General features: G+C 36.3%; 1 long non-coding RNA gene across 1 annotated transcript; it reads right to left on the reverse strand.

Moving 5' to 3' along the window:
* Nucleotides 1–3,192: 3,192 nt before the first annotated feature.
* Nucleotides 3,193–26,814, reverse strand: LOC120879469. The gene is made up of 3 exons (XR_005724796.1): nt 26,804–26,814; nt 18,714–18,720; nt 3,193–3,288 (listed from the first exon to the last, which is right to left on the reverse strand). It is a non-coding gene; the product is annotated as an uncharacterized LOC120879469 (long non-coding RNA).
* Nucleotides 26,815–27,370: the final 556 nt, after the last annotated feature.

Genomic DNA, 27,370 nt, shown 5'->3' on the forward strand with positions numbered 1-27,370 from the left:
CATGGTGTATTTTAAAGACTGAAATCATGGGCTCAGGAAGAACCTTGTTGCTATGATAGAGGGGATGTGTTGAAGCTGAAAATTCAGAAGAACGCAAGTACAACTCAGATTTCTTAACCGTAGAAAGGTAATAATATTATGTATTGGTGGTTTGGTGGTTTAGTCACTAAATCATGTCCAACTCTTGGCACCCCATGGACTGTAGCTTGCCAGGCTTCTCTGTCCATGGTATTTCCCAAGCAAGAATACTGGAGTGGGTTGCAAATTTCTTCTTCAGGGGATCTTCCCAAACCAGGGAGCAAACCCAGTTTTCCTGCATTGACAGGTGGATTCTTTAGAGACAGCCACTTATGCTGTGCTGGGTTGTGCTTAGGTGCTCAATCACGTCCAACTCTTTCTGACCCCATGGACTGTAGCTTGCCAGTCACTTCTGTCCTTGGGGATTCTCCAGGCAAGTGGAGTGGGTTGTCATGCCCTCCTCCAGGAGATCTTCCCAACCCAAGGATCAAACCCAGGTCTCCCACATTGCAGGCAGATTCTTTACCAGCTGCGCTACCAGGGAAACAAAGTCACCTATTACATAGGTCTTATTTAAGATATAATTTAAGAAAAAAAAATCCTCTTAGACAGCTCTTAGCCAGCTTAATCCTTGTCATTGTCAAGAAACAACTAACTCATCTGATACTTATGACATTAAAAACTAATCAAAGATTTAACATCTTTAGGGTTTTTTTTTTAATTTCAGAAGTAAAATAGTACTATTTAGAAATTTTATTTGAACTCATTTATGCTTTCACTTGCAAATCACCCCCACTACTGAAGGCTCTAGAATGTGCCCAAAGTGCCATAATACAGTTATTCTGAATAGTGTCCCCAGAGACTTCTTCATTGTACAAGTTTTAGCAATCGTGTTTCATGTCTTTGTGTATTTCCTGACCATCATGATGTCTATAGGTTGCTCAAGAATTTTTAGTGAAAAAACCTGCCCTCCTCCATATTATAAGCCTTCAGAGTGACTCACAGACTATTCTCCTGCAACAGAATTTCCCAGGCCTTGAAACACTGAAGCTCCATATTAAACTTCTTTTATTTCACTTTGGAACATGAAATCAGTAGTATGTAAGCATCCAGTACCATCATTTCATGGCAAATAGAAGGGGGGAAAGTGGAAACAGTGACAGACTTTAATTTCTTGGGCTCCAAAATCACTGAGAACTGTGACTGCAACCTCGAAATTGAGACACTTGCTTCTTGGAAGGAAAGATATGACAAACCCAGCCAGTGCATTGAAAAGCAGAGACATCACTTTGACAACAAAGGTCTGAATAGTCAAGGCCATGGTTTTCCAGTAGTCATGTAGAGATGTGAGATTTGGACCAAAAAGGTTGACTGCCAAAGAATTGGTGCTTTAGAACTGTTGTGTTGGAGAAGACTCTGCAAGGAGATCAAACCACTCCATCCTAAAGGACATCAACCATGAATATTCATTGGAGGGAATGATGCTGAAGCTGAGGCTCCAGTAATTTGATTACCTGATAAGAGTGAACTCATTGGAAAAGACCCTGATGCTGGGAAAGGTTGAAGGGAAAAAGGAGAAGGGGGCAGTAGTGGCTGAGCTGTCTAGATAGTATCACAGACTCAGTGGACATGAGTTTGAGCAAACTCCGGAAGGTGGTGCTAGTGGTAAAGAATGGCCTGCCAAAGCAGGAGACCTAAGAGAGGCAGGTTTTATCCCTGGGTAGGGAAGACCCCTTCCCCCTGGAGAAGGAAATGGTAACCCACTACAGCATTCTTGCCTGGAAAAATCCTATGGACAGAGGAACCTGGCAGGCTACAGTCCATGGATTCGCAGAGTTGAACATGACTAAAGCAACTTAGCGTAAATGCACCAGAAGATGGTGAAGGATAGGGAGCCTGGGATGCTGCAAGTCACGGGGTCCCAAAGAGTCAGACACAACTTAGCAACTGAATACCAACAAAGATGACACATCCATCAGGTGTTTCTTGCTAAAATGTAAATTGTAATTGTTAGATAAAAGATGACCAGGACACCAAAAAGAGTGTCTAACAGGCTTTAATGGCGAAGTGCTCTTAGGCGGGGTTCCCAGACCCAAAGGAGGCAGGTCGAGGAAGTCGGCACCTGGACTGTGCTGGGGAGTGGTTTATATACGTTCGTTGCGAGGGATGGTCAGGCTAGATTGCCAAAAAGGGTACAGTTAGTGGATGGCGGTTTGGATAGGTTGTTAGGTCAAGGTGTTGCGGGCTGATAGGTCCTTCTACGTGGCTGGGGTGGGGCGGCTTTAGCTGGTGAAGTGTGTTGTCATTGGTCCCCGGGATCTGGGAGGATCCTTCCATTATGGACTTTCCTGCCGGCGGGAGAGAGGTGCCCCATCATGGCCCCTGGGGTCCGGCCTTACAGTAATTACAAAAAAAAAAAGAGCCAAATCTGGCCCTTTTGCAGACCCCACCTCCAGGAGGCCATGATATCTCCTACCTTCCATTCTTTGTGAGATGCCTTAGTGCTGGTGGTTGACAGTCCTCCACTAGACCTCTTGCTAGTCCTTTGGGATCAACTCGCAAAGAGTCAGACATGACTGAACAACAACAAAAAAACTGAACAGCAGTAGAAATGTGTATAATTAATGGACAACAGTGCCATAATCATATGTGATAGACCCTGTTGAAGAACTAAGTTTCACTTCTTAATGGGATAAGATTCCCCTGATAAATTGCAGTCAGCAAAATTTCACAGACTTCAGACATCCATCTTAGCACTGGATGCCTTGACAAAGAAATCAGCTTTGCCTGCAAATTTTTATAGATTTAAACCATTGCCAATGGTCCGGCTGTGTTGGTCTGTCTGGTAGTGAAGAATCTAAGCTACTTCACTTTGTAAGTTTCCAGGAAAAGAGCCTTTGGAAATCCAAGAGCCTTTGGAAATCCCCTGACCTCACCCCACCACCTGCGAACCAATCAGAACCCTTGGCCAGCCCGAGGAAATTCGAATCAAGCCCAGGAAATGGGAACCAATCAGAACTCAACGCCTAACCCTTCACCAGAAGGTGACCAATCAGACTGGGAGACTCCTGGTTTTCGAATTTTTCACGTGAGAATACCCTATATAAGCAATGTAACCCAGAGCTCAGGGCTCCTCCCTATAGCTGCTGTGTTGGTATCGGTGGGAGCCCCAGCTTGAGCTTGGTAATAAAAACTCTCTTGCTTTTGCATTGGATAACGGCTCCCTGGTGGTCATTGGGAGATTTCGAGACTTGGGCATAACAGTAGCAGCTATATTAATTCCTTATCTAAGTTTTCAACCTGTAGGGTAGAGAATTCTGGAAATCTCTTGCCTTACAGATACACAATATCTAAATCTAGGTCACACAACTCTGTACATTCTAACACAGCTATACAAGTCCTTATCAAGATGTCATTTATCCCCTTTGGAGTTCTAGGCATTTTTGATAGTCACTGAGCCACTCATTTAACTTTCCAAAATATACCATGGTTAGCTCTTAAATAAGGTAGTCAATATACTTTCACCTCCTGTAGTCACCTCAGGATCCCAGCCTCATAGAGTATGATAAGGGCTTAAATAAATGAGTTCAAATTCAATTAAATGAAACATGGCATCTTTCAACCTTTCATCAAACAATATGGGTTAATGCTAATCAATTGTCTAGTACTACTATTAACATTTGACTATTTACAGTTTCCAAGCCCCATCACTCCTCTTCCCCTTTTCTCCCACACATTTTGACAAGCTGATAAGAAAGTCTGGTGGGATTTTTTTTTTTTTTTTTTTGGTGCTGGTGGGAATTTCACACCACAGAAGCCAAGATCCACATAAAGGGACACTTACTCTAATCTTAGTCTAGTCTCACCACCCTAGAATCATAAAACCATAAGCTATCACCCCTTCCTGTTCTCTCAAGCTGTTTTTAGACAGCTTGGGGGCCTAGCCTGCTCTCCCCAGAAAACCTTGCTATGTGGCTAATTTTAGGGCTTATTCTTCATGTTCATTGCTGCCTAGGTCATCATGATGAGAATATTTCTTAATGATGATTATTCTCTCAATGTGTACACTGTTCATTACAAACCATCCTTCTTACGTTACCAGTTCAGAATTGAACCAGCATCATCTGGAAATAAAATGTTAACAATATCAAACAAAAATGAGGAGCAATTTTAGACTATGCTTTTATGTACATGAAATTATTTAAGTAGAATACATAATAGGAATTAACAGAGTTTTTATAGAAAAAATAAAAGTAAATATTAAATAGCCATTGGGCTTTCCTTGTAGCTCAGTAGGTAAAGAAGCTACCTGCAATGCAAGAATCTGCCTGCGATGCAGGCAACCTGGGTTTGATTCCTGGGTCTGGAAGATCCTCTGAAGAAGGATGGCAACCCACTCCAGTATTCTTGCCTGGAAAATCCCATGGACACAGGAGCCTGGCAGGCCACAGTCCATGAGGTCCCAAGAGTTGGACACAACTTAGCAACTACACCACCACAAGTAGCCATAACATTTTTATACATTATTGTTTATGATAATGATTATATGTAAATATGTAACATTTTCAAGGTATTCTTTTATTGGACAGAGGATAGAGTCACTAAACATTTGGTTTTAGTGAAAAACTAGCTCAGTTGTAAAGAACATTAGTTGAAAAACCACCCAAATAACTTTTGGGGACATCATGAGAATATATAATAAAAATAAATGTCTCTTTCATAAGTTTTATTTTATTTCACAAACAAGGTAATGACGATTATGGGAGCATAAGTGGCATGATTTATAACATATATTATAAATTTATATTTATTACATTTATTGTCAATAAAAATTCTTTAAAATGGCTTGCTCTTCTCACGATAAATTTTGTATTTAATCATTGTCAAAGTCAAGAATATGTTTTTAATCATTCATTATGCTTTGCACTCAGTCATGTCTCAGTCTTTTCGACACTTTTGACTGTAGTCTGCCAGGCTCCTTTGTCCATGGGATTTCTCAGGCGAGAATATAAGGCTGGATGGCATCACCGACTGGATGGACATGAGTTTGGGTAAACTCCGAGAGTTGGTGATGGACAGGGAGGCCTGGCCAGCTGCGGTTCATGGGGTTGCAAAGAGTCGGACACGACTGAGCAACTGAACTGAACTGAACTGAACTGAACTGAGGAAGGTTTAAAATTTGAAGGGGTTATAGATCTTTATCTCTAAGAAAAAACAAGCAAGTAAAAATAGTATCTTACCATCGAATTGTTTTACAATCTACACATTCTTTTACAAAAATATTTCAGCTGTTATAGGGTTCTATCAATGCAGGGCTTCCCTTGTGGTCCAGCTGGTAAAGAATCCGCCTGCAATGCGGGAAATCTGAGTCCCATCCCTGGGTTGGGAAGATCCCCTGGAGAAGGGAAAGGCTACTGATTCCAGTATTCTGGCCTGGAAAATTCCATGGATTCTATAGTCCATAGGTGGCAAAGAGTCAGACAGGACTGAGCGACTTTCACTTTCACTTTAATCAATGTAGGGTAGTTATTATTCTTCCCATTCTATATAAAATGAAACCGCGGCTCTTGCAAAAAGGGTCCCGTGTATGAGTACACAGATAGTAGCAGCACTGAGAACGCCAAAACAATTTTTTAACACCATGATATCGTACCACGGAGTCTCACTTAAACATTGCTTACATCAGGATCAGAGATATTTGCAAAGAGATAAATTAAGCCTCTCGATAATTAAGGTATGCTTTGGCAGCCTCTCAATTAGTCAAACAAGGCAGACTTTGTAGAGAAGAAATATTCCATAATGCCTTTACAACACACGATCTTGTTTACAATTTCATATCCGATATATTAATTCTTTACTTCATTTTATTGCAATCTGTAAATAAGGCCTCAAATATTAAAGTGCAACAATAGCTAGAATTGTAGTTAATATTCACCATATGGATGCCAGCTCATTCTTCTTCTTGTCAGCATTGAATTAAACACCAAAGTAATGTATTATTTATAACCTAAGGGAAAATCTCATACTGCTATACTTTTAGCAGTGTTTCCATTAACCAGCTAGGTGCTCTGTGGGATGATCTTGTGTACAAACTCAACACCATCACATCTCCCTTGACACATTTTTTAAAATTATTATTATTAATAATGAGACCCTATGAAAGAAAAAGCAAATATGTCCTGGAAGAACTCACTGATTTTTTTCAAGGGCATAGTGATTGATTTTGTAAACTGTTTCTAGCATTAATCCAGAGACCATTCAGTGAAAAGCATTTTGTTTCAAGAAATTTTCCTTTTCATGGAGTTAATTGGCAATAATTTTTTTTTTTTTTGGGGTTCAGCATTGTAGGGTTAATTTTAATTTATTGAAATATTATTGATTTATAATTTCATGTCATATATATATATAATTCTTTTAACTTATTACCACTAAGACTAATAATATAAAACATATTTTGTTTCTATTAACATTCCCAATTAGTATAAGAACCATGATATGATTTGAGGATAAGTAAACTCATCCCCACTAGTAATTCAATGGCTTTATGTTCTTCCTGAAAGAATTAAAATATAGGAACAAAATAGTGTCTTATAATTTCTGAAGACCTACTCCACCAGTGATCACATGGAGCATCCAGACCATCTTGTGAAAGATGAAGTAGTCACATAACTGTGCTCAAAGATTTTCTGAATAGCATAATAAATAGCTGTCAGAAATATTCCTAAAGACTGGTAACAATTGAAGAGTTATTTCTAGTTACTTTTACTTCTACTTTTTTGTCCCTTGCTCTCTATGACCTGAGCCTCCTTTGTTGCAACCAACTTTTGGGGGGGATATTTTTTAAATTCAAGTAGAGTTGATTCACAATATTTCAGGTGTATAGCAAAATGATTGCTATGCATACATATGTATGTATACATATGCATTCTTTTTCAAGTTCTTTTCCATTATAAGTTATTACAATATATTGAATATAGCTCTCTGTGCTATTTAGTAGATTCTTATTTACCTTATAGACAGTAGTGCATATCTGTTCATCACAAATTCTTAATTTATCCCTTCCCTCTTTTTCTCCTTTGGTAAACATAAGTTTGTCTTTATATCTGTGAGTCTATTTCTGTGTTGTAAATAAGTTCATTTAAATAATTTTGTTTATATTCCACATATGATATTTTCCTTTCTCTTTCTTTTTTTTTTTTTAACCTTAGCATGGTATTCTCTATAGTTCTATCCATGTTATTACAAATGACATTATTTCATTTTTTATGACTGAGTGATATTCTATTGTTTGTATATATATACATATATATATACATATATACATACCACATCTTCTTTATCTTCTCATCTGTTGATTGACACTGAGGTTGCTTCCATGTCTTGGCTATTGTAAACGGTGCTACAATGAATATTGGGATGTATGTATCTTTTTGGATTAGAGTTTTCATCTTTTCTGGATATATATGCCTAGTAGTGGTCCCACCAATTTACATTCCACCAACAACGGAGGAGGGCTCTCTTTTCTCCACACTCTCTATAGCATTTATTATTTGTAGACATTTTGATGATAGCCATTCTGACTGGTGTGAGGTGATTCCTCATTATAATTTTATTTGCATTTCTCTAATAATTAATGATACCAAGCATCTTTTCATGTACTTTTTGGTCATCTATCTGTCTTCATTGGAGAAATGTCTATTTAAGTGTTCTTCCCATTTCGTTGATTTTTTTTGTTTTTATATTGAGTTGTAAAATGTGTTTGTATATTTTGGAAATTAATCCCCTTAAGCTTCTACTTTTCTCATCCCTAATTTTTTTTCCTTGCAAGCTATTCTATGTGAACCAAAAATTTCAAACTAGTACAACCTCAAATTTATTTCTGTTGATACGCCTCTTTTTATCAAAATGCATTTCTACAAATTCACATGTCCTATTAATCTTGTAATTGTACAAAGCTGTATTGGATATTTATTCCAGGTGTTAAATATTCTTCTTGAAACCAAGGTAAAAGCAAACAAAAATAACTGACAAATCACATAGTCTAGGGGCTAAGAAATATTATTAAATAAATCATTAAACAAATGTTCCTGTTTATTTGATATTTTGTTATGTTTATAATGGGGAAATCATGGTCTTATAAACATACATGACTTAGGTTATTTGATTAATTTATTATCCGAAACCAGATTTTGTTAAAATCTTTATTTGGTGGAGTGGGCAACATCACTTTCTTTCCTTCTAGCCAGTGTCTTTAATAACCAACAATTCTTGTTCACTTATCTATAAGGTTTACCATGGGTCAGACAATGAAGTCCTTGGTTACCAACTCTTACTAGAGAATAAACTGGTTTCTAGTATAAAATAAAAATGTAAATGATGTGAGTATATTTTTGTTCTTCTATAGTCAGGTTATTTTGAAAAGATATTCACCCAAAGAGATGAACTCTCTATATATGTATTTTGGTATAGAACTCCCCACATCTTTGTTTTTTCTTTTCTTTTCCCCTCCACTACAACTATCCAACACAATCCTGACAGAAATGTTACAAAGCATATTTGTTTATGAGACAAATTTTTAAATGCTATTATAGTGATTAATATTAAGCAAATACATTAAATATCTTCTCCATTGTCACTTAAATATAACTTACAATTGTTTTCTAGTCAATATCAGACGATGATGAGTGAAATTTCCCTCACCTGGTTTCCTTTACCACATACTATTTTTCATTTGCTTTGGGGTTCACTCTAGGTGAACTCTTTTCCTATGAAACCATGACCATAATAGTAATTGAAAGTGTAATGAAACCAGACACACTAATATAAATGCTATAATAAGAAGCAAAAATGTAAATTTGAAATATGAAGTTGCAAAAGTGTCCTTGCTTTCATGATCTTTTTCGGTTTTATGCTCATTGTGTGTTCTATAAACACCTTTGAATACAAAATGTTTCCTTGTGGAAGATGAAGTAAAGCTATTTGTTTTTCAAGAGTCTTCCAGTTAATCCTCAAGTAATTATGCAATCCAATAAAGTCATTCCTACAATGAATATTTATTTGAGCACTGAGAAAAACTATTCCAGGTTTAGAGGAATAAATACATGAATGAAACAGAAAAAAACAAAACAAAACAAAAAACTTACCTGAACTATTTATTTGTAGGATGGAAGAATGATATAAAATATTTAATTTAAATATTGTATATTATTTTATTCAGTGGTAGTTGCTATGGGAACAAAATATAAGAAAAAGAGATGGAGACTGGGAGATCTGTAACTTTAAAATAAAATTTTCAGGAAAGTATCATTAGCAAAGGAGTAAGAGGTGAGGGAGCCACCCAATGGCTATGGGATGAGATTTTTCTGCAATGAGGGACCAGAGACCAACAAGTGCAAAGGCATCAGAAAGAGATCATGTTTTCATGCCCAAGGCACAGCTTGAAGATCAGCCTGACTGGTTGGGAGCAAGCCAATAGAAAAGTAATAGATGAGTTTAGAGAAGTAATCTAGGGGTCACATCTTTAAGCATTTGGAAGACATCCATTTTTATTCTGAGTGATATAGCATACTACTAGAAAGTTGAAGTAGAGGAATGGCATTATAGGTCTTAGTTTTTAATCAGAACCATTCTGGATGCTGCAGAGGGAGCTATGGGAGAATGAGACAGACAAGTTAGAAGTTTGTTACCACATTCCAGCTCTGAGAGAGTGGTCAGCAAGGAAAGGGTGAGCACTGAGTTCAGGTCAGTTCAATCACTCAGTCATGTCCAACTCTTTGTGACCCCATGAACTGCAGCATGCCAGGCCCCCTGTCCATCACCATCTCCTGGACTCACGTCTATCGAGTCGGTGATGCCATCCAGCCATCTCATCCTCTGTCGTCCCCTTCTCCTCCTGCCCACAACCCCTGCCAGCATCAGACTCTTTTCCAATGAGTCAGCTCTTCGCATGAGGTGGCCAAAGTACTGGAGCACTGAGTAGAGATGTGTATACACAGAAAAGGCTCCACACCATGGTGACAGATTTTATGGGAGGGGAGAATGAGAGAATAGGGAGACTCGGAACATCTCCAGTCTTGTTGGCCTGAGCAAATACAATGTTGGAATGGCCATTTTATGAAATGGGGAAATTTCAGGAGAAATAAATGTGGGATGTACATTTTAATGAGCAAAGTATTTGTGATGCCTCAGTGGTGATGTCAAGAGGGCATACAGAATATGGGCCAAGAGTTTAGAGGCGGTAACCAGATTGGTGAAAATATTGAGAGAGCAGTAAATGCTACTGATGCCTCAGCCATTTGCCTTACATTTACAATATGCAAGCAAATTCACCTAACTTCAGACTAGGCAGCCATGATTTTCTGCCTTTGGTTCTTTGGTGGCTGGAAGGAGATCTGACTGGTCAAAATTGCTGGGGAAAGAATATAATCTTGGAGGAGCCCTCCACTAAAGATTGACAGTTCAAGGTGGATAAATATTCTTGTGTCTCACCCATTTGGTGGGACAACCTACACATACATTCTTCCCTGACTTTCATGGTCCATTAGTGTGATTTTAAGCTCTTATTTCTACTGATAACTTGTTTAATAACATTTATTTGCCTCCATTAGTTTCTTGACTGGACTTCCCTGGTGGTTCAGATAGAAAGAATCTGCTTGCAATGCAGGAGATCTGGGTTTCATCTCCGGGTTGAGAAGATCCCCTGGAGGAGAGAATGGCAACCCACTCCAGTATTCTTGCCTGGAGAATCCCCATGGACAGAGGAGCCTGGTGGGTTACAGTCCATGGGATCACAAAGTGAGACACGACTGAACAACTAAGCACACACAATTTCCTGACTAACTTCCCTATTTGCCTAATAGTGTCGTGTAAGATTTTTTTTCCCCAGATATACTACTTGCACGCATGCATGCATGATGAGTCACTTCAGTCATGTCTGACTCTTTGCAACCCTATGGACAGGGAAGACTCCACAGTCCATGGGATTCTCCAGGCAAGAATAATGAAATGGATTGCCATGCTCTCTTCCAGGGAATCTTCCTGACTCAGAGACTGAACCCAGATCTCCTTCATTGCAGGCAGATTCTTTACCACTAGTGCTACCTGGGAAGTTCCAAACTACTTGCTCTTGAATCCTAACATCAGGTTCTCCTTCTTAGGGAACCAATGCTAAGTATGCTATCTCCCTGAAGTTGTATCTGACTCTTTGAGACCCTATGGACTGTAGCCCACCAGGCTTCTCTGCCCATGCATTCTCCAGGCAAGAATAGTGGAGTGGGCTGCCATTTCCTCCCCCAGGCGATCTTCCCGACCCAAGGATCAAACCTGCTTCTCTTTCATCTCCTGTATTGGCAGGCGGGTTCTTTACCACTAATACCACCTGGGAAGCCATAAAGACACTGTCTACTCTAAAGATAGCATTAATACTAGGAGACCAAAGTAAAACCATTAAGTAATAAATGTAGATAGGAAAAAAAAATCAGTGTCTGAAATTTGAGGACTATAGGATTAAGTAACTGAAAAAGGGAGGGCGAATCAGCAAAGGAGAGAGACTATTAGCCAGTAATAATATCAGGAGTCTGTAATATCCAAGAAGCCAAATAAGAAAATTCTTCAAGATCAATGGAATTAGTTTTGAGACATGCATCTGGCTAGTCAAATAAGCTGAGGCCTGTAAGTTGCTGAATTTTACAGTTTGGGTATTGAGGATCATTAGATTTGTTAGCATGTTAGAGGCAAAAGAGAGTAACTAGAAGAATTCTAATCATGCAGTCATGTCCAACTCTTTGTGACCCTATGGACTGTAGCCTGCCAGGCTCCTCTGTCCATGGAATTCTCCAGGCAAGAATATCTTCCCAACCCAGGTATCCAATTCAAATCTCCCACATTGCAAGCAGATTCTTTACCAGCTGAGCCACCAGAGAACCCCAAGAATACCTGAGTGGGTAGCCTATCCCTTCTCCAGGGGATCTTCCCAACCCAGGTATTGAACCAGGATCTCCTGCGTTGCAAGTGGATTCTTTACCAGCTGAGCTACCAGGGAAGCCCCCAAAAACCAGGAGAGGAATTGGAGACAGTGAACACACATAAAATTTGGAGGAGTTTGAATATTACAGGAATGAAATAGATGGGGTTGGTGGCTATAGGGGGTAGTGGAGACAGGAGAGTTTATTTTTAAGATAAGGCAAAATATTATCATTTTATGCTGTTGCAAATTAATGAGAAGAAAGAAATCAAGAAGAAAGAAAATTTGTAATGAAATACAAAGCTCCTTGCTCCTCATCAGTATGGAAGACATAAGACCTAGTCTATAAGGAAATAGATTAACCTTAGGTAGGAGGACACACATTTATCGTAGAAGATAGGGAAAATTATCTGGATACAGATGCTCATGGATGGGTAGGCATATGGGAGCAGCTTGAAAAAATTCTCTTCTGAACTCATTATTTGGAGTTCTTACTTTTAGGCGATATTTCATCTGTAAATAAGTTTTATGTTTTCTTCTTCAAACTGAATGTTTTTATTCACTTGTAGGCCTCATTGCTGCAGCTAAAAACTAGTACTTGCTGAATAAGAATAGTGAAAGTGGATGTACTTGACTTGTTCTCAAGCATTCACTCTTTCCCTATTAAGTGTGAGGTTAGTGTACTTTTTTATAGATGTTCTTTACTAATTTGAGTTAATTCCTCTCTGTTCTTAACTTGGTGAGTTTTGTTTTGTTTTGTTTTCAGTAGGTGTTGAGCTTTGTCAGATGATTTGTTTTTGAGATCATTGATGCAATTGTATAATTTTTTTTCTTTAGTTTATTGATATGGTGAATTCCATTGATTTTTCAACTGTTGAACTAGTCTTGCATTCAAGGAATAAATCCTACCCTATCATGCTATACAAACTTCTTTATACATGACTGAATTCAATTAGCTAGTTTGTTGAGAATTTTTACATCTATATTCATAAGGATGCTAAGCTCTAATTTTCTTTTGTGTGCCTTTGGCTGATTTTGGTATCTGGGTAATGCTGTCCATATAGAATGAATTGGGAAATGTTTATCCTCTTGTGAATTTTGGAAAAGTTTGTAATGAGATGGTGTTAATTTTTCTTGAAATATATCCAGAATATATCAGTAAAGTTATCTAGACCTGAATTTTCCTCTATTGCAAATTTTCAGATTATATTTCTTTCTGTCCCTAGTCATAACCATCCACTGTCACTGGTTACACAACCATTAATTTCTATGGATGTAATTTTCTATTATTTCTCTATGTGCCTATTTATAAATATTAAATATTTATCAAAATGCCTCACTGATTTTTAGTTAAAATATTTATCTTATTTATCAATATTTGTTCTGGTTCTCTAGTTACTTGGCTTTGTTTTGTAAATGTCATTTAAAATCTGTATTTAAGCATAAATATGTTTTCTTTATCTCCCACATTATGATTGCCTTTAATAAATTTTATTTTGTAATTGAGACATAAAGCATATGTCATAAATTTCACCTTTTTAAAGTGTACAATGTCAGTTACTTTAGTTTATTACAAGACTGTGTGTTTGCTTGGATATCTTGGTAATAATGGCCTCATAGAATGACTTATTTCCTTATTTTTTTAAAGCATTTGTGTGAATTGGTGTTGCTATTTATTAAAATGTTTGGTAGAATTCATTTGTACTTGGGCTTTCCTCTGTGAGAATGATGCCTATTTGCTCTCTATTATGAAAATCCATTTTCCTGTACGTAAATTGCTTTAAAAATAAAGTCTGAGTGCACCAGCCCCAAGCATCCAGTATCATGCATCGAACCTGGACTGGCGATTCGTTTCATATATATTATACATGTTTCAATGCCAGAGGGATGGTATGGGGAGGGAGGAGGGAGGGGGGTTCAGGATGGGGAACATGTATATACCTGTGGCAGATTCATGTTGATGTACGGCAAAACCAATAGAATATTGTAAGGTAATTAACTTCCAATTAAAATAAATAAATTTATATTTAAAAAAATAAAAAATAAATAAAGTCTTAATTTCTTAAATAATTCTTGGACATTTAAAAAATTCAAAAATTACAAAAAAGTTTTCAATGAAAGTTATAATTTCTTAATCTAGATACGTTGTTCTCCTCTTCAGAGGCAGACTGGGTATGATTTCCTTTTAAGCATTTCTGGAGATCTCTGCAAGTAAAAATATATGTAGATGCATATTTTTCACACAAAATGCTATCAACCTTGTTGTGAAGCTTGCTTTTCTATTTAGCTACATCCCTTGGAGGACAGTCCTCAACAGCATGTGTAGATCTACCTAATTTTAAATAGATGTTGCATGATTAATTGAACCAATTTCCTATGCTTTTGTCAATTTTTGCTACTATAAATTTTAAGATTTAGTATTTGGATAAGTTTCAATATCAACATTAGAAAAGACATCTGTTCAGTGGTTACAAGTGCAGCCATAGCTGCCTGGCTTTGGATCCTGGTTTTCCCACTTACTATTGAACTGTGTGGCTTTATCCAGTTCCTACCTGTCTTCATGCTTCAATTTCCTTATCTGCAAGATACCACCTGCCTCATAGGCAGGATGTAAGTGTTAAATACCCTGTTATATAAAAAGCTTATAGGCTATTGTCAGATATCTGCATAGATCTGTGTGTATATGGGTTTATTTTCTAGTTATAGCATCTAAAAAACATATATATGTGATTATTTTTCCTAAAGACTATTTATCCCTGCATTTTTTTTAAACAAATCTTAATTGATTTAGAAGATGACTCTCTTATGGAATACAGGTTTAAACCTAGGTGGTTGTTGTTTTTGTTTCTTCTTTCTTTTTCCTTTCTTTTTATTTTACCTGCTGCTTTTGTGTAATGTTCCGGAGGAGAAAGAGAAAAATTGCTTTCAGGTCACTTCATATATATATATATATAATTATATATATAATGTATTGTATACATGCAGGAGCTACAGGAGACACAGTTTCGATCCCTGGGTTGAGAAGATCCCCTGGAGGAGAGTATGGCAATCCACTCTAGTGTTCTTGCCTGGAGAATCCCATGGACAGTGGAGCCTGGAGGGCTACAGTCCATAGGGTTGCAAAGAGTCAGATACAATTGAAGCGACTTACCACACAGCACCCATATACATATACACAAGTCCTTTTAAGGAATAAAATAAGTTGATATCAGTCATTACATTATAACAAAAGATTGTGCTTTTATCTTGCATACCTTAATTAATTTAGAACACAGTCATCTTTTGATGAATATGAAGATCATTTGTATGTATGTATTCATGTAAAACTCCATCAATATTTATTAAATGTGGTTTATAAGGGCTCAAAATGGAAGCTCTTATTACTACCTCTTTGTTGTGCACCTTTGGCCTTTTCAAACTTTAGCATAATTTTTACAATTATATATTACTTCTTGAAAATAGAAGTAGGAAAGTGATCATAAACTCAAATGACACTTGATGGATTTTCTTATTTTCACTTGACTACTGTTAATCCAAATAGTTTTTTCTTTTTAGTTTGTTTGTTCTTTCTTTTTCTCCCTAACCCAGGTAAGTTATATATAGTATTAAGAAGTATACCCTTTGAAAACAGAACTCACGCCACTAACCTCTCTTCTAAAGGGCTGCTGCTGCTGCTAAGTCGCTTCAGTCGTGTCCGACTCTGTGTGACCCCATAGACGGCAGCCCACCAGGCTCCCCCGTCCCTGGGATTCTCCAGGCAAGAACACTGGAGTGGGTTGCCATTTCTTTCTCCAATGCATGAAAGTGAAAAGTGAAAGGGAAGTTGCTCAGACGTGTCTGACTCTCAGTGACCGCATGGACTGCAGCCTACCGGGCTCCTCCATCCCTAGGATTTTCCAGGCAAGAGTACTGGAGTGGTTTGCCATTGTCTTCTCCATCTAAAGCGCTAGGGTTAGAAATAAAGTATTAATTTAGTGCTTTTCCCCTCTTATTATCTTGGCATGTTCTTCCACATCTGAACATAGTTTGAGTGAATGGTTTAACTTCATCTCACCATACAGTCAATTAATTATCAATATTAAAATAAATAAAAATAAATAAAATAAATAAAAATAAAAACATTAATATAAGGCACAAGCTTATTCAAAGTACTTTGAAGATTAAAATCTTAGATAGTTTGAAAACTGTATTAATAAATTACTCTTGTTACAAATTAGTACCATATACTTACCAATAGATCCTAAGGTAACAAATGGAAAAATCTTGTTAAGACAATTAATACTAAATAAGGGACGTAAAAGTACTTTGAGCTTTATAATAGGATGGCTTGATTAGAAAGAAAGAGAACCAACTAGGGTGGACTGGGGCAAAGGTCTCAGTCAAAGGATAAAATTCTTCAAGGCAGTGAAGATTTTCAAAGTCCATATATTTTAACTTTTTTTTTTTTTTTTTACTTCAGACTAATAGCTCTCTTCTTTCTTCACTTGTAATTTCGGCATAAAAAAAGGACTGCAGTTCTGAACTCTTGAGGATAAAAAAATTGACCTTTAGGACTTATCTGATAGATACATAATGTGCTGCTGCTGCTGCTAAGTCTGTTCAGTCGTGTCCGACTCTGTGCAACCCCACAGATGGCAGCCCATGAGGCTCTGCCGTCCCTGGGATTCTCCAGGCAAGAACACTGGAGTGGGTTGCCATTTCCTTCTCCAATGCATGAAAGTGAAAAGTGAAAGTGAAGTCACTGAGTCATGTCCGACTCTTCATGACCCCATGGACTGTAGCCTACCAGGCTCCTCTGTCCATGGGATTTTCCAGGCAAGAGTACTGGAGTGGGGTGCCATTGCCTTCTCTGACATATTCTGCTAGTAACTCTCATTTGTATAGCTTTTGCTTGCCTAACAAATGTCAAATATTGTAGTAAATATATGACTTAATTGTTCTCATTGTAGTTTAAAAGCTAAATCTAACATAAAGGTAAGTTTACTTTGAACTATCTATTTTTTATCATTACATAAGAGTAAAAACTGGTTTAGAAAATAAATATTAGAAAAAGCTAAGGTTTTCCTTTTTTAAATTTAGGTTAAAATCATAAGAAATGTGTTTGGTTTTGGTATCAAATCTTTGGAAAAATATGGCCAGATAATTTACTTAAGGAAGCCATTTATCTTAGTAGATTTAAGTCTGAAGTGAAAGGGTTTTGAAATGTTTCGTTCTAGTGCTATCTAGGTGGCAAAATGCTGGGTATCAGGTTTCTTAATTTTTCTGGGGGATTGCTTTTGTAAAGTAAAGTATATTTTTTCTTTCAAAAGGAATAGCTTATTTTAATGTCATCTTACTGACTACCATCTTAACTTTATGATTAAGTTGTTATTGTTCAGTCTTTAAGTTGTGTCCAACATTAAGTTGTTATTGTTCAGTCTTTAAGTTGTGTCCGACATTTTGTGACCCCATGGACTACAGCACTCCAAGATTCCCTGTCCTTCACTATCTCCTGGAGTTTTCTTAAGTTCATCTCTGAGTCAGTAATGCCATCCAACCATTTCATCCTCTGTCTTCCTCTTCTCCTCCTGCCTTCAATCTTTCCCAGTATCAGGGTCTTTTCCAATGAGTCAGTGCCTCACATCAAGTGGCCAAAGTATTGGAGTTTCAGCTTCAGCATCAGCCCTTCCAATGACTATTCAATGTTGATTTCCTTAAGGATTGACTGGTTTGATGTCCTTGCTGTCCAAGGGACTCTCAAGAGTCTTCTCAGTTATCACAATTTGATAACACTTGGGAGGAATTGTAAAGAAGAAAAAAAATAGATAATTATGTTATTTCCAGTTCACTAAACACATGTACTTATGTTGAAATTTTGGGGAAAATTGAAGAGTATTTTTTGAGTAGCAAATAGCAAATAATAAGTTATCATTAATATACCTTTCAATTATTTACATTAATTGTTTTATCTAACTAGCATTTAACTTAAAAATTTTACATGTATGCCTTTGAGTTAGAAAAGGAAGACTGACCACATATGATTATTCATTCTAAGCCCCTGGTAATCAGCTAAAGTAGTAAATGAAAAGAATTACAAGGACCAGAAAACAGGATGAGAGGATGTGGCAGATGAGACTTAAATATTTATCAGGATGAAAGATGATGAAAGAGTTCATCAGGAAGAAGAATGAAGTCACAATAGAAAATATCTGTAGAGAGAGGCTGTACAAGAAGAAAGTTCCATTCTTCAGAACTCTGGAAAAAGTGAAACAACAGATAAGGGGGAAGGTGAAATGAAGAATTGCTATGATCACTAAATATTTAAAAGAACCAGCATACATTTTCACAATATATTTTTGTTGATGTGATGTTCTTGGCATGGAGTTTTGCTCTGAGCCAGTCTGCCACTGGTCAAAATGGGAAACCCTCTGTGGTATTCTCTCTGTTTCTTTCTGAAATTGGTGCAGTACTGAAGTATTTGAAAATGTTAGCTCTTTTAAAATGAGGAATAAATGCAGAAACCTGTGCCGTTTAATTCTTTTTAATGCTTGCCACTTCCTTCCCCCACTCTGCCATGTTAATAAAATAATCACAAATGGCAAATTGTATCAGTAGTAATTTCCACTGAACAAGCTCAGCATGCCATTTAGAATAAATTAACTCCTGGATCGCTTGTTTCTGGAGTGTAAGAAAGTTAATTGCTAGGACTTTTTCTATTTTAAAACCATTTGCAAACTTAAAAAAAATTAAAAACAATACAACTAATAGTTCTTTTAAACACCAAAGTAATTTTCTAGGAATTGAGCTTTCCCATGCCAAAATGCCCCACACTTACAAAATTGTAAAATATGTACTGACTTCAGCAATTGTAATTATGTATCATGAGGCTCAAAAATAAACTATATTGTTTCTTGACCTATGTTTAAGGTAATAATATGATTTTCATAATAAACTTTCATAATCAATTCTTATGCAAACTTCTTTTTGTTGTTCAGGTGCCAAGTTGTGTCCAACTCTTTGCAACTGCAGGGACTGCCCCATGCCAGGCTCCTCTCTCCTGCACTGTCTCTTGGAGTTTGCTCAAATTCATGTCCATGGAGGTGGTGATGCTATCTAACCATGTCATCCTCTGCCACCCCCTTTTCCTTTCGCCTTCAATCTTTTCCGATATCAGGGTCTTTTCCACTGAGTCAGCCCTTTGCATCACGTGGCCAAAGTATTGGAACTTCAGCTTCAGTGTCAGTTCTTCCATTGAATATTCAGAGTGGATTTAGGATTGACTGCTTTGTTCTCCTTGCATTTCAAGGGATTCTCAAGTCTTCAACAACACAATTCAAAAGAATCAATTCTTTGGCACTCAGCCTTCTTTATGGTCCAACTCTCACATCTGTACGTGACTACCAGGAAAACCATAACTTTGACTACATGGACTTTCGTCAGCAAAGAGATGTCTCTGTTTTTTAATACACTGGCTAGGATTGTCATACCTTTCCTTCTAAGGAGAAAGCAAATAAGTGTTCCCAATTTTGTTGCTATGAGAACCTTTTTGATCTATTATTTATTGCAGGTTTTATGTTTTGTTTTATTACAGCATTTAAAATTAGATGACTTTAATAAATATTTCACTAGAAATGTCCAGTAGAAAATCATAATTCTCTTTCATAACATCATGTATCCTATAAGATTTACATTTTAATTATTTTAAGAAAAATAATAATTATCAAAATACTCTAGTCAATCTTTGTATGATTTATAGTAGTAAATGAGGTGGCTCAATATTGTTAAGTTCAAATATCTTTACAAAGCAAAATATGTCATTTCACATTCATTCTACATATATTTAAACTTAATTTTAAATTTGGGATACCTTTGCTGGAGAGTCACCATATATCCTTGATACAGGAAAATTAGGCATCTTTTTCTAGTACAGTTGTCTCAAATTCTCAAATTCTAAGTGCAAGACAAATGTTTTCAGATATGCTATGTTGTTTTTCCAATTACCTCCCTTATTTCAAGTTGTACTAATAAGGTTATTCCCATATATTTCAAAGATAGCAACTAGAAAATTATGTGTCTATGCCTAAACTTTCAAGAAAAAAAATTAGAGATGAAAATTATATATCACCCAACTTTTCAAATTTTTTAGAAAATCCCATTTGAAAGGTAGACATGGGGATACTAGAAAGGATTCACAGTTTAAATGTAATGGTACTGATTTTTATAATGATTTAATCAATCTGTGGAGAAGGAAATGGCAACCCACTCCAGTAATCTTTGCTGGGAAATCCCATGGGCAGAGGAGCCTGGTGGGCTACAGTCCATGGAATCACAAGAGGCAGACACGGCTTAGCAACTGAACCATCACCAACACCAATTAATCTTAGTCTCTTTTGGAGTTTAAACTTGATAACATATTCCTCACATTCTTTCTCTCTCTCTCCTCTTTCTCTCACTTCTGCCTCTCCCCAATCTCTCACATTTTAATGAAAGAGTAATATTGAAAAAAGATAAATATATTCATGTTAATAATGCATACTTTTACAATCTATTATGCCAAATAATTACTTCATATTCTTGAAAAACATGCAACTAATTAGTGGCAAAATTGAGAAGAAAAAAAATCTATGAAATTGTAAAGATAATTGAAGTTCCCAATAAATAGAAAGTGCCACGCTTTGGTTAATAAAACAAGTTCTATGAATTTCATTTTCTGCATTTCTACTAAATTTGTAAATGTATAAAAGCTCAAGTGAATCTTAGAATAGAAATAAATTAGCAATTGTTGCAGAGACCTGAATCCTATATCATTTAGAAGCTTGGGTGAAGTTTTAAGTTATATAAATTTGAATGACTAATGTGGGCTAGTTAACTGACTGACCTTATTCCCTTGTTAATGATGCAGCTGTGAAATGCATGTGATTCTACACCAACTCAATTAGCTTATTTCTTGCTGCAGATTAAACTTTTTATTATATTCACCCATTTATATTTTTTTGTTTCCCTTGAGATCTGTGAAAATATTAATTCACTTTTCTTAAATTACTCCATCTATATAGACTATATTTTGTCAGAAATTTCTTTAGCATAGACGCTAAAATCCTGAGTTTAGAGATTGAGAAAAAAATAAAACTTGATCATCAAAGTATGTAACAACTTCATATGAGATCTTGTACATAGTGCAAATAACAAACATCTCTATTAAACTGTCTCAAATTGTGCTGTTATGTAAAATATCATTTGCATTATAGTAATAGTTCATTTTCCTTATCACCCACATAACATTTGTATGTATAAATATATGAAAACATTTTCACAGGACTAATAATATATCTTAAATATAAGATACCAAAGAAAAATCTCAATAAAATTATCCTTATACATTGTATACAGCAGTATAATTTTTGGCAGGGGAAAAAAAAAATTATCCTTATACATTGTATACAGCAGTATAATTTTTGGCAGGGGAAAAAAAAAAAAAGGCAGCAAACCTAACATGGTAACTTAAGGTGGCTTTTAAAGGGACCATTTATAGAATTATCTACCAGCAAGGGTATCACTTCCTGTGGATAGTGCTGAACAGGAAGCCATTAATGCAATCACATCTGAAGGAGCAAGGGATGAAAGAGGTTACCAGAATCTGGAAGCAGCTGCATGAAGAAGCACAGTTACTATGACTGTAATGGCCTGATAGGAGAAAGCATGGAAAACCTTCTCTCTCTCTTTTTTCCCCCTCTCTATCATCTTCTAATCCCCTCCTAGTGGCCCAATCTAACTTAAAGCTAGACAGACATTGGGTGATACACTCTATAGGAGTCAGTCTACAGGATGCTGGACATTGATCAGAATGAACAAGGGTAGAGAGAGGATCTGAAAGAGCAAATACAGATTACTTAACACAGTATTGAGTTAAAAACATACATGGAGAATACTGGATTCTTTTTTAAGAGATTATTTGATGTAAAATCTCCTATCAATAGCAGTTCTATTGCCATACATTTTTGGAGTATGAACTACAATTCAAAGGAGCTACAACTTCAGAGATGTTAATATATGTCAAGCAAGAAAGTAAATCTCTTAAACACAGTTCATTCTTATGAGATTATTTTATATAAAAGGTATTTTGACAGAATCCGCATACCCCACAATCTTCACAGCTATAATGAACAAGCTGAATTTGACAAGGTGAAATGTAACACGTAAATTCTGTTGGTCAGATTGAAGAAACTACAAGCTCAAAGCACAGTATGGTACTTAGCAGGAATAAAGGTAAGATATTCTCAGGAAGTTCTGCCTGTGGTCAGTCAGCAGCTGGGGATTCAACAAAAGTTTGTGGTTGTTTGATATGGAAATCAACTCCAGAGTTAGAGGCGGTGTCTTGGGATACAGTGTTCCTCTTCATTTTGGCTTCATCGTGATATACTAAACATCCACTGTCCAGGTACTTCAGCTCTTTATATGATGACTTCTTCCAAATGTTAATTCTGTGAGTCTTAAAAAACATGGTGAAATAAACCTTTTGAAATTATAAATCACCTGACTCCCCAAAGATCTATTGAACAAGTGCCATAAATAAGTCACTATACTAGAGAAAGTGAATATGAAAGTAGATATTTATAGCTAATGCCTGTAGATAATAGTGCAAAATTAATGACTGACATATACTTAGAATGTGCTCTGAATCAGAACTATCTTTAGCACATTTTGTATATTATATAACTGTTACAATGAGCCTAATAAATAGGTATTCTAGCATTCCCAGTGATAGAAACTGGCCTAGCAAGGAAAGTACCTGCCTCAAAATCACCGATCTCACCAGGAATCTAGTATCAGAACCCATGTTCTCACCACTATGTTATACTGTACCCCACCAGGGCTAGTAATTCTAAAACAGATTAAGTCAAATTGTTGGTATGTTGGACTAGAAGTGCTTTCTGTGAGATTAGAATTCTAATATGATTTTTGAAATATGGAATATGAAGTAGACAATAGGAGTCTTATCCTGACTCTTCTACAATTCCTTCCCATACTATATCATTGTTTTGAAAACTCAGTCTTCCCACTGCTTTTATTTGGTGAGAGAAAAAAGTTCTATACTTTCCCTGGTTGCTCTGAACCCAAATCATGTCATCGACAATGCAGTAAAAATCATTATCCTTAAATCTGTGTTTTCAGCCTAAGCTTAACTGCTGAGCTCCATGTTAAGACCCTCAGGATTCCACATTTTGATGTCTCAATAGTTCTTCATTTTCAGCATGTCTGGAACTGAAATACCAGCAGCTTCCTCAAATCTACTCATAATTCACAACAATAACAACAACTGCCACTATTACTACTCTTTATAAAAGTAATAAAAAGACATAGAGTAAAATTCCATTAAATCAGAATCTGTGTCTATTAGTCTCGTTTCTATATTTATACCATTCAGCTTAGATCCTGAAATATATTCTGTATGTATTGAAAAACATTTACTGAAATACAAATAGAAGAATGCATAAAAGATGAAAGAAACAGAATGTATGCCAATACTATTAGTAACTAAAATACATTTCACATACCTAATAAACAGTTTTACCACTCAAGTTTCTTCTCAGCCACCCATAGAAGTCAAGTGAGTACTTTGACTCACAACACCTGTTTTTAACCCCATGCCTGCTTAAAAATATGTGGTGTAGTTTGCTTTCCTGGTATACTGTACACTGATCAGTAAGTTAGAAAGTGTTCAAAGAAGTCTGGATGAGATGACACCTCTGGCACCTTTACCCTGGACATATTGTCCACTTTGTCTTCAGTATCCCAAAGAAGCATCGAGATAATAGGAGACACAGGTGGCTGACAACACCAGTGTAATGACGTTCTGTTGGATATACCTTAATACAGAGTTTGGCATATCAGTTAAAACCCAATTCTTGACAAGTAACTAATTTCACATGATTTTTTTTTCTGATATTCAGTCACTTACTATCTATCGGAGTCCCAAAACAAGCCAGAAGCAGTTTCTGAAAAGAACAGATCCTTTTTTTTTTTGTCTTTTTAAAAAATAAAAAACAGTATAGCTTTTCTGCCAGAACACAGGCATCTGAACTATGACTATTCTGTTATTCTATTGCAATTTACTGCAGACTTCACACTTACACAACACAGCTCTTTGCCACATATGATTTGAGAATTGGATCCAATAGGTCATAAGAGGCAGTTGGTGATAAAGATCTTTGTATTGTAGCCTGATATATTTAAATGCATTTTCATTACCCTGGGAACGATTCAACTCCTTAAATGGATTAGAGCTGCACAAACAAACATCACGAACATTCCTTTTAAAATCAGTGAAAATGATTCCTTTTTGTTAGTGGCAGGAGAGTAGAGTACAAAGTGTTACACCATGCTTTTAACTTTGGCTTGAGCATTCAGTCTCCAACTTGGTAGCAGGTCCACTCATGTTCTTGGGGTATATCTCCATTATCTGTCATGCATGTCCCCAACCAAAGCAGCTGGAGAGTCTATTTTTTTGTCTATTCTGCTCCAAGATGTCAGCTGCAAAGTGAATCCTATGTTGTTTGGTTCAGTTCCTAAGTCGTGCCCTACTTTTTGCAACCACATGGACTGCTCCACGCCAGGCTTCCCTGTCCTTCACTATCTTCTGGAATTTGCTCAAATTCATGTCCATTGAGCTGGTGATGCCACCCAAACATCTCGTCCTCTGTCCCCTTCTCCTTATGGTCTCAATCTTTCCCAGCATTAAGGTATTTTCCAGGGTATGGAAAAGTTTGCTAAAAACCAAGTTCAATAAATATTAAAGAAAAAAAAAAAACCTGCCAAGATCAACCACCTCAGAATATTGTTGCTGTCCAATTATTCCTCACCACCTCTTCCACTGGATAACTGTGGTCTGGACACTTGCCACCTTCCTGCTGGGTTCCATTTCCCTTTGACACTTTGTGTTAGTCCATTAGACTCTCCATTCTGTTGATTCTGCTATCAAAAATAATCTAAATGTCATCCTGTTTTTGCTTCATTTACTCAAGATGCAGTCTTCACTTGTGGGACGGAGGGGCAATGTGACTGGTGAGTTTAGATTACTGGCTGCCAAAGGGAAAGGGAAGGGATTATCCACGTGTCTTCAGCTTCCATAGCAGATGGCTTGGTTGGCTTTCACTTTTCTTGAGATTTCTCCCAAATCAAAAGGGTAGCCAAAACAGGGGGAAAAAAAAGTCTAATGAACCTGTTAAATAACATGTGAAAAATACAGGAGGTAAAAAATTGAAGTTAAACATAAAATTAACAATAACTGAAATTTTTACTGAGCCAATGTCATCAATGTATTATATTTTATGAATTCTTTTAGTTTTAATATAACAATCAAGTTTACTTTTTAATGGCTTATGTTACATATTTTAAAAAATGTTAACAGAAGTGATATTCTCCATGAATTTTGGTACAGAATCAAGTAATAAACAAGGACAGGAAATCCTAGCTATAGGATCTATGCAGAATAAAGAATCCAATGAGGCCTTTATGCAACCAACAGTATATATCTGTTGGTTATATACACAATGCCAACAGCAAGTGAGTCCTTAGCACATTCTTGGTGTAGTCAGTGGGTAAATGGGCACTATACTCATGATCCTCTCTAGAACTTGACAACGTGTCTTGTTACAATTTAACCAATGAAAAGGTAAGTAAATCTGCGTAAACTCACATAAAAGCAGGTAGATTAGAAACTGACTTTAGTCTTTTAGATCCAAATAAAACTTTACCCTGATATATGTGCATAGTTGATGACAATATTTGTCTAAACTACTTAATCCCCAATGTTTAGCGTTAGGATTCAGGAGACAGAGGAAGAATAATGGTACAACTAGTATTTCTTCACATTCCTTTTGGGGGGACCTCAATGAAAGTGAAACAAAACTAATATAAAGATATGATGCTGTTTTTAAATACAACAAATGGCAATTTTTACTTTTAGAAAATATTATTAACTATTTTAGTATATTTTTATTATGCCTAAAAAAAGGTAAGTTAGTGTGAAATCTTTAAGTATAAGCATAGAGAAGGATGTTACATCTTTCTACTGCTTGATAAGATCTGTGTATCCAACTGAAGAAAAATCCCAGTTTTGCCTTTACTTTCTCTGATTTGACTGCATATAATAAAATTCTTGTGAAAAAGAAGGATCATTTTTGCAACATAAGAAAACCAAGTTTTATTAGGTGTTTGAAGTATTCTACTCCAAGCACAAAATGATCTTGGAAGATAATTATCACCTAAGTATTAAATTTTAATAGTTGTATTCTTAAAAATTTTTGCTTGATGAGACAAAAATCAAATTTGTTCATAAATAGTATATAAGTGATAGTATTTGTAGAATCACTATATTAAAATAACAGAAGTTTGATTTAACAAACAATAATTTAGAAAAAAGAAAACCAGAAATTAAAATTCAAGAAAATAAGAACAGTTATCTAAAAGAGGGAAAATAATAATGGCAGGGAAATATGCAGAAATAAATGAAGGGTTGTTTACACATTCATTAAAATTAATATTTATTCAGTGTTTGTTTTCCAGGAGACACTACTCGGTGCTGGAGTTAAGGTGCTAAAATTCAGAAAAAGAGAGTCACTGACCTCAGTGAGCTTACATTCTCAGGTAGAATAAATTAAAAACCCAAGTAAGCAAACACGAAATTAATCTAATTTCACATAAAAAATACTGAGACATAAATAAAGCTGGATATAGTAAGGGGCTTGTCAGGTGACTCAGCTGTAAAGAATCCACCTGTAATACAGGAGATGTGGGTACAATCCCTGGGTTGGGATGATCCCCTGGAGGAGGAAACAGTAAAACACTCCAATATTCTGGCCTGGAAAATTACATGGACAGAGAAGCCTGGTGGGCTTCAGTCCATGGGGTCACAGAGAGTCAGACACAACTGAGCACACATAGTTAAGAGAAAGACTTAAGAAAATTTGCATTTAGGAATAGCCAGCCATGAGGTGATTTAGAAGCAATATGTTGCATGTTCGGACAATGGTGGTTATAGTGATAATACATCCATACTGGGTGTCATGAATGATGGTGAGTGGTGTGAGACAAGGTTGTTGAAGAAGACGACCTCATGCCCTATGTGATTGTGTAGGCAGGTTATGGTAAGACATTACAAATTCACTCTAACTATAAGGAAATCTTTGGCAAACTTGGTTCAGGATATTCACAATCTGAATAAGTTTCTTTGGCTGCTCTGTGAAAACCTTGGTACTCAAGATGGGCAATAGAGTAATAAGGAAAACCAGGATGAAGACTATTCATGGTACCCATGTGAGGTAGTATCTTAATCCAGCATAACAGTTGTAGAGGTATTAGAATTCAGTCAAATGCTGTGAGACTTTGAGAAAAGAGATTTCTGGTCATTTA

This window comes from Oryx dammah, unplaced genomic scaffold (genome assembly GCF_014754425.2).
Source record: "Oryx dammah isolate SB20612 unplaced genomic scaffold, SCBI_Odam_1.1 HiC_scaffold_20, whole genome shotgun sequence".
Taxonomy (NCBI): domain Eukaryota; kingdom Metazoa; phylum Chordata; class Mammalia; order Artiodactyla; family Bovidae; genus Oryx; species Oryx dammah.